Source organism: Pteropus alecto, unplaced genomic scaffold, assembly GCF_000325575.1.
Source record: "Pteropus alecto unplaced genomic scaffold, ASM32557v1 scaffold177, whole genome shotgun sequence".
In the NCBI taxonomy this organism is placed as follows: Eukaryota; Metazoa; Chordata; class Mammalia; order Chiroptera; family Pteropodidae; genus Pteropus; species Pteropus alecto.
In genome coordinates, this window is record NW_006442207.1 from 4,766,011 (window position 1) to 4,774,513 (window position 8,503).

The window sequence follows — 8,503 nt, forward strand, 5'->3', positions numbered from 1 at the left end:
CAGTAACCAGATCAGCCCCATAGGAGATCACTGAGTGACTCAGAATGGGAAAGAAGATGGTTGTACTAGAGGGCCAAGACAAGTGGCCCTGAGCCCCTGCCAACTGCAACGTCCTCCCCCAGACCATGCAGAAAGGCCTAGATCTTGCCTGCGTGTGGAATATTGACTAGGTTGTATTGATGCGCCACCTGCAAATCTGCCATTCTTTATTGATAACCAATGGCGGTGCCTAAAGTTCAAACACTGCTGGGCGGCTTTCATGTTTGTAAACAGTATTGACGTGCATAAATAAGGGCCCATCAGACTGCAGGATTAAACAAGGATAGAGGCAGAACATTTGGGAGATTAAACCCGGAAGCAGCTAATGAAAATCAGAGCTGGGAACGAAGCTGTAAATGGTGGCCAATTAATCTAAATGCCTTCCAATCCTGGACACCCCAGCACCCCAACTCAGGCTTTCCCAAGCTGGGGGCCAATAATGCTACTTCCTTCTCCTAAAGCTAAAACTGGTCCAGCACTGCCCTTGACTTACCTCCACAGAACCTCCTAGGCCAGTGACTCTGCAGTCAGTGCCAGAAGAACAGTGCTGTCTGAGAAGACTGGGTGGTCTATGGAGAAGACAGACATCTGACATCACCGCGCTGACCCGGATTTTCCAAAACAGCCTAGAAAACAGATGCTTAAACTTTCAATTAAAAAAAAAAAATTATTAACAAGAAAAGTAAAAATAGCAACACTTCCTCCTCAACTCCAAGAGGGTGAGTTTCAAGGACAAGATTGGGTTCAGGGAGGGAGAGAGGCTGCAAATCACTTGTCCTCATTACTTGTTAATTCTTTTTAAAGTGTTTTTGTATTTATGATGGCTCAACCTCAATAGGGCCATGATGAAATGTCCCCTGACCCAAAACAGCCCTATCTGACCACCCTACTGCACTGCCAGGCGAGCTGGGTGTGTGAGGGTGGCAGCCGGTTGCAGTCTGAATAAAGAACTCCTCACACCGACTGATCGCTCGAGGGAAACCTCTTAAGAGCTCTCATAATAGGAGGAGATTCATGCTTTGTTTGGTGTCATCTTCATCATCTTTTTGTTGGTGCCTTTTTACCATCTTCAGTGTGGCTTCCTTCAAAACCAATAAAAATAACGCCCAACACTTATTCGGAATGTATTGTGTGCAGACGTGATCTTAAGCACTTGCATCCATTAGCTTATTTAATTTTCATTAAAAAAACCCCCAAGAGGGAGAACCGAGGCACAAATAGATGTCATTATTGCCACAGTGACTTTATTTTCCCAAGCAATCTCGGAGGCAGGGCAAACAATGTCAGTCCCATTTTTGAGACAAAGAACAGAAGCCCGAGGAGTAAAATGACTTGCTCATAGTCCGAGGTGGACACCTAGGAGAGAGCCCTCTTCAGGACACCTACATGCCCTACTTTTGAAGAGGCGGGGACGGTCCCCAGATACCATGTCTCATCACTTTTTTCATCCATGTTCAGTCATAGGCCCAAACATGCTTCCAGAAGAATTTTTATTGGACTCGGAGAGGATAAGATGCTCTCCAACATGAGGCTGCCACGAAGAATGAAATCAAGTATTTGAAAAAGCAAAATGTTATGAAAATGCATTGGGCAATTATTCTGATTAGAAGAGCTTTTCTCCAAGACAGACCCCAGGGTGGCTGTTTTCTGAGCTGCTCCCAACAAAGTTATCCTCTGCTGGCTTGAGGGGCAAGGGATCTGCATTGTGTGACCACACCTAGGATTTCTGGCGGGGGAGGGAGGGAGGGAGCGAGCGAGCGAGCGGGCGTGTGAGTGAGTGGTATCATGTTCCTGGTTTTAGGTTAGCTCCAGGCCTGGAATGCTTAGCTCATGTGGTTTTTCAAGATTAATCATAAATTACAACAAGCTACTCCCCCTTGGGGTATTTCATTTGCTTCATTTTCTCTCCCAGAGGGCTGAAGGAAGAAAAAATATCCGCTGCACAGCTTTGGAAATTAGCTGCTTGTCACTCACTGGCTCGGAGTGGGATTTGGATCTTGTGGCCTTCGCTCCAGAGCGCTGGACCGGCTCCCCATTAGGCAAGAGACGTGCAGCTGGAAGGGGACCTGCTGCCAAGGCACTTCGGGTGAGGAAAGCCAGTTGCGGGCAGCTCCGCGGTAACGTGAGCCCTGGCTTCTGAGTGCCATCATTTATCTGCAGGTCCCCAGGCACCTTCGAAACTAGGCACGTAGCCCTCCATAGGCATCTGAGGATCCGGAGTGAGCCGGCCAGCACCTTCTCCCTGGAAAGGAAATTTCGCGGTCATATCTTGGGGGAAGGAGCTCCAAGGGAAGTATTCAGGTCCTTGGTCGTCTGGGTGGGGCAGCCAACTGGAAACTGACCCAGGGTGCCTTTCAAAAGGGTCACCCATTGTCTAATTTTATATTATGCAAACTGACACTGCAAACCCAGAATGGATGGAGTCGGTGTTCATGGGAGCTGGATCTGGAGAGTAGAATATGTCGCCATAGTTCCCCAGGCACAGGGTCCATACTGTCTGAAGGAAGCCTGCGGGGGCTGGGGCAGCACATCCTAAGGCATTTGGCTGATACTCGGTGCTCTGAATTCAGAGTGGTGGGAAAACTGGAATGGAAAACCAGGAGGGTGGACAGAAGCTGTGTCACAGGGGCATAGGTGGGGCCAACACGGAAGATCAGGCCCAAGCTGGGCTCCCCGCTGGCAGGTCTAGAGCCGCGCAACTCCTTGCAGGCCCCGCGGTCAGAAGTGCAATGTTCTGCCTGACTTGGGCAGACTGACTCAGGAATGGGGCTGACAGCAGGATCTGGAGAGACGGATCTACTTGGATGCTTCCAGGCCTGCCAGGATTCAGTTCCTGGGGTGCTGGTTGCGGTATCACTGCCAAGTAAGGACACATATCAGAAGTTTGACCTGTAGCCAGAGGGAGATTGATTTATTTCACATAAGCCAACCACTCTAGAAATCTGTTCATTAATTTATTACTTTTTGTCCCAACTTATGAATTCTTTTGCTCCACTAGACTTGGTCCTGATTAAATTTTGACCAGTTGCAAATCCCAAATCCACCAGAGAATTCTTCCTCAGAAAACTGTAACTGTTTCTGCTTCTCGAAAATGAAAGCATTCAGTGTTAGGCTCTTCATCAAGGATAAGGGCTTCCTCCCGTGACCTGGCCTCGACCTGCCTCCTCCTACCATCTCCCACCCTACACATGAGTGGAACCAGTGTACCTGCCAGGCCTCAAACTTACAAGGTGCGTATCCCACTCCAGATGTCTCTGATGCCACATCTTTGCCTGGAGTGTCTCTCTCTCTCCCCTCACCCCCACTTTATATTTTCCAAATTTCTTCTCATTCTGATCTAATTGGCTACCACTTCCATGATCTTTAAAAAAATGAGGGCTGCCATAACAAAGAGTCGCAAAGTGGTTGGCTTAAACAACAAAAGACATAATGTCTCACATGTCTGGAGGCTAGAAGTCTGAAACGGAGGTGTTGGCAGGGTTGGTTCCTTCTGAGGGCTGTGAGAGGGAGAGCTGTTCCGGGCCTCGCTCCTTGGCTTGTGATTGGCCATCTTCATGTTCACATGGTGTTCTCCCTGAATGCATGTCTCTGTGTAAAATCTCCCCCTTTTGTAAGAATACCAGTTATATTGGGTTAGGGCCCAACCCTAATGATCTCGTTTTAACTTGATTACCTTTGTAAAAATCTGATCTCCAAAGAAGGTCACATTTTGAGTTACCAAGATTAGGACTTCAACATATGAATTGGCGGGAGTGGGCACAATTCAATTCATAATAGGAGGCATCCATGGTTAAAACTGTACTGCTTTAGTCCATGATCAGAATTATTTGATTTTGTGCTCCGAGAGAGGTAATATAAAGAGAGGATTATATAAAGAAGAGAGGTGTGTGCTAAAATAAGAAGCAGAGGTCACCATTATCAGGCCACTTGAGGTACCTTCTTCTAAGGGAGCAAATGTTTCATGGAGGACAGAAGGTACGGGTCTTACGCATGAGGGTATGTTTTGAAAAATAGACCATATCAGTTAGAATAGGCTAGGTTTTGCTGTAGTAACATACATTCGCATAATCTCAATGGCTCATAACCACAAAGGTCTGTTTCTTGCTCATGCTGCAAGTTCACTGCAGGCCGACTGCAGCTCCCTGTCGTCCTCACCACTGGACCCAGTTGATGAAGCAGCCTCTATCTGGAACTTTGCCAACTTTGTGGCAGAAGAAAAAGACATATGGCAAATCAGGCATAGCTCTTACAGCTTCTTCTTGGATAGAGCTCACATTTCACTGCCCAAACGAAGTCACCTGGCTAAGCCTGGTATCAACAGGAAGGGGTTGCCATTGCAGGGAGAGGCACTGAATATAAGCATTCATAAGTCCAGTATACCACTCAAACATAAGCACCATGACTTATCTCTCTAAGAAAACCAGCTTTCTGTGACTTGGGGCTGTCATTTTATTTCTCTAGCCCTCAGTTTCCTCCTTCGATAAATAGGAATCATAATACTTATTCTACTTTCCTTACAGGGCCATTGAGAACATTAGCCATGATACTAAATATGTTTGGCGAATAATTCTTAAAGCAACCCAGGGACAAAGGGCAAAAATCTACCATATTCGTGATACTAAGTAAATTGTAGTTCATATCAACTGCAAAAACGGGTAGCCAGTGACAAACCAGGTCCTTCCCCTGAACTCCTGGAAGGGAGGACAGCCTGCTATGGTCAGTGAGTTCTACAAGGAAGGATGAGTTATCTTGCTGACATGTGAGTCCACTCACCACGGTGAACTCTTTCCTTTAAACAGCTACCCTATTCTCCCACATCCCTGGCTAGTGCAAGAGCAAACATTGGTCTGCATCAAATGAAAATGAACAGAATGTTATTGCCACCTGCATTTTGTAGTTGAGGAAATAGGCTCAGAGAAAATAAGCAACATGTTCAAGGTCACACAATTAGTAAACACATAGCACTTCCTGTAAGAACTTTACATACGTTAATGTTTAATCCTTGCAACATCCGTATGAGTTGAGTGCTTTCACCATTCCCGTTTCACAGATGAGGAAACTGAAGCACAGAGAGGTGAAATAATTTGCCCGCCATCACACAACTCCTAAATGGCCAGTCTTGGGAGAGCCCTGGGGTTGGATATCCTAATATGCACATTTTTCTCTCCATATTTTAGCATCTCTGAAATTGGGATGTTTTTTAATTGATGGCATGTCATAGTTGAAGAGTTAACTTTTTTTTCTTAGTGGTATGTAAAATAACCGTATGTCTTAAAATGGATGACATCTTACTTGGAATCGATGAAATATGGGACATGATTTCTCCTTGACCTGCCCCTCTCCACTTCCCTTCATCAATTTTAAGATTTAAAAAATGACTCTTCCTTCTGGATGGAGAAGAAACGAGACATAGATCCCATCATCATTCCTTCCCCGTCCCTCTAGCCCTCTGGGTGAAAATGCTGGATGGACACGCTGACAAAAGCCAGCCAGCTCAAACGCAAGGCAGCAAGCATGGCTGTGTACCGTCCTGGGTAAGATGGGGTGTTTAGGGGAGAGTGGAGCCGTTCCAACCTGCATTTCCATGAGGTCAGAGTCCTGGCCGGAGGTCTCGGCACACAGAACCCACTTCTGTTCCCCAGTGCCGAGTGCAAACCCATTCTCTGATGTGCAGAGATGAAGCCAGGAAACACGAGTAGGAACTCAGAGGCCACTGCAGAAGGCACGTCTAAGGCGCTGCCGTTACTGAACAAGATGCAAATCTATGTCCGTTTCTTGGGGGGTAAATACTACCACATGTTCCTAAAACTCTCACATCATTTAGTCTGCGCTGACATGAGTCCCCTTGGAAGAGTTAGCATTTGGTTAGGTAAACGTTTCCCCTCTCCCCCTCCTCCCACCCCCACCTCCGTGGTTCTCCATCAATATCTTGCAGATGTTGGAACAAGCCGATGACTGACTTCTTTCCCACACTGGAATGCTGGTTCAGGGAAGAATGCAGCCAAGCTTTCTGGCCGCTGTGACCCTCAGCTACGACGGGCCTCCTACATTCTCTTGCTTGTGCATCAAGTCTTTGGCTACTCGCTGCCAAGTATTAAGTACTTGTTCCACAAACCTGGTGTAGATTATCACTTCGCTGTATAGATGTATCTAATAGAATTAAATAGTTGGCTCCTGACCAGTAACAGATGTGCTACATATAATGCAATAATAATGAGATAGAAACCACCATGTAATATCGAGGGAAGAGTGGAGGGCGACTTGCATTTCTCTAGTTGGGAAGCCAGCTTGGAGGAAAAAGAAACTAGAAAGGATGGCCATTTATGTGCATTGAATAAGCTGCCCCTATGTGTTTCAAATTCTCCAAGGGGTGTCTTTTGCACTCCCGCGCACATACATGGCAGGGGAGGCACACAGCGTGGGGATGGCATGGTTTGTGCTGGAGGGGGACGGATCCAGCTCCATAACCATGCTGGATCAGTCCCATGCCCCCAAACTGGTGCTGCTCGGCATTGGGGGACTGTAATGAGATCATAACAGGATAGTCTCTTGCAGGCTGCTCTAGGTGAGGGCTGACAAGTGAAACCTGATCTCGGGATATCACCCACACGGACAGGAGTAAGGCAAAAGTATAGATGAGGACAGAAGGAAACCAGGCCACTGCTGGGCAGGTCCCCAGTGCAGGGGACTCCAGCGCTCTTTCCTGAACCTCCCTCAGAATTGAGGGGTCTCTGGGCACGTGTTCTCTCTAAGAGTTGACAACTCTGGTTCCTGGGACTGCTCATCAGGAGACCCAGAAGGGACTGTGCCTACAGTGAAGGAGCAGCCAAACTCGACCCTAGGGTCAAAAGGCAGCCGCGGGGGTGGAATTCCTGCTATGTAGCAGCGCTTCCTATGAGTTCAGAGCCGGGCTGCTTTATTCTGTTGCTGTTCCCTCCGTCTTCTTCCCCATTGTCCCCCTCTTCTCTACGCTGCAAAACCAATGTCGCTGAGTAACAAACAACCTCAAAACTTAATATATGGCTTTTCCCCCCACAAGTTTATGGGTCATTCGGCCGATCTGAGGGGCCTCACCAAACTGGCAGGGGACCGACTGGCTGGTCTAGGATGGCCTTAGGTCCTCATAGCTCTCCGGCCCTCCAGTAGGCTAGCCCCGCTATGTTCTTATGGCAGTGTCAGAGTTGTGAGAGAGAGCAAGGCCAGTTGCACAAGAGCGTTGGTGGAAACAGGCGTGCACTTCCAAACCACTTACATCATATTTGCTAGTATCCAATTAGCCAATCATGTCTCATCTGAGTGAGAAGGGACTGCAAAGTTACAGGGCAAAGGGCAAGGATTCAGGGAGGCTGTTAATTAGAGCCATCGATGCAGTCATTCTATTATAGTATACTTGGAATTTTCCAGAGGCTTTCAAGTCTACAGGTTAGGTACAGTCAATGAGACAGATCAATGACATGCCCTAGAAACCCAATCTTCCTTCATTCCATCCACAGAAATGGTCAAGGGGCAGCTGGGCCAGTTTCTGGTTGTTTCCCCCTAGACTTCCATCTTCTACTTTCCCACACACTGATACTTTGGGATCGCCTGCTTCTCCCGCTTCTCTTCCCCTGTCCTAACATATGCATACACACTCACTTTCCGGGGACTCTTCCCGCCGCAATTCTCAGCCCGTAAAAAAAATGGGTAAGACGCTGACAATCTGGGTGTGAGAGCACAGCAGACAGTCCCAGAGAGATTAGGTAGCAAGAGATGCAAGATAAAGGTGAAAAACAGACTCGAGGCTGAGAGGAGTTCAAATAAAACCAGGGCGCCCTGGGTCCAGAGGTGCAACTGAGGCCAAGACAAGATGAGGGCAAACAGGCCCACCTCGTCAGGTAAACGAAATCGAGGGCAGCATAGACAAGCGGTCCTAACAGTACCAAAAGAATCGCTCCAAAAGCGAAAAGAAATGGAGCATAATAATTGCTCAATAAGTGTGTGTGGCCTGACTGGCTAGGAAACTATTCTAAGAAACCAACGGAATCTCAAACAAAGATTTAGAAACAAGGAGAGTCATCGAAGCATATTTGTAAGATTGGAAACAAACAGAACTTCAACAATAAGGACGTGATTCAATAATTTATGCTACATCTATATAATGGCATATCATGCAGTTATTTAAAACGATGTTTTAAATTAAATTTTTATGACTGCAGGAGAGCCTCGCCATGTAATTTGAAGTGAGAAAGCAAGTTACAAAACTACATGCAATAGGATGCCAAGTAGGCATAAAATAAATGTGGTTTTAAGAGTGGTTTATGGGAGATGTTTGTATCTTTACACGTTCTATGTTTTCCAGGTTTTCCAGACTGAGTCTATATCTCCTTTATGACAAAAAACAAAACAAAACAACTGAAGGTCCGAAAAGAACATGGATCTTAATTTTGAAACAGGGGCCAGGATATTTACTTTTCATTAATTTTCA

The 8,503-nt window shown here is 46.7% G+C and overlaps 1 long non-coding RNA gene across 1 annotated transcript; it reads left to right on the plus strand.

The window, feature by feature from the left end:
• The first annotated feature begins 1,941 nt into the window (after window positions 1-1,941).
• On the plus strand, window positions 1,942-8,288 carry LOC107196323. Its single transcript, XR_003042854.1, has 3 exons — window positions 1,942-3,269; window positions 5,405-5,573; window positions 5,975-8,288. It is a non-coding gene; the product is annotated as an uncharacterized LOC107196323 (long non-coding RNA).
• Window positions 8,289-8,503: the final 215 nt, after the last annotated feature.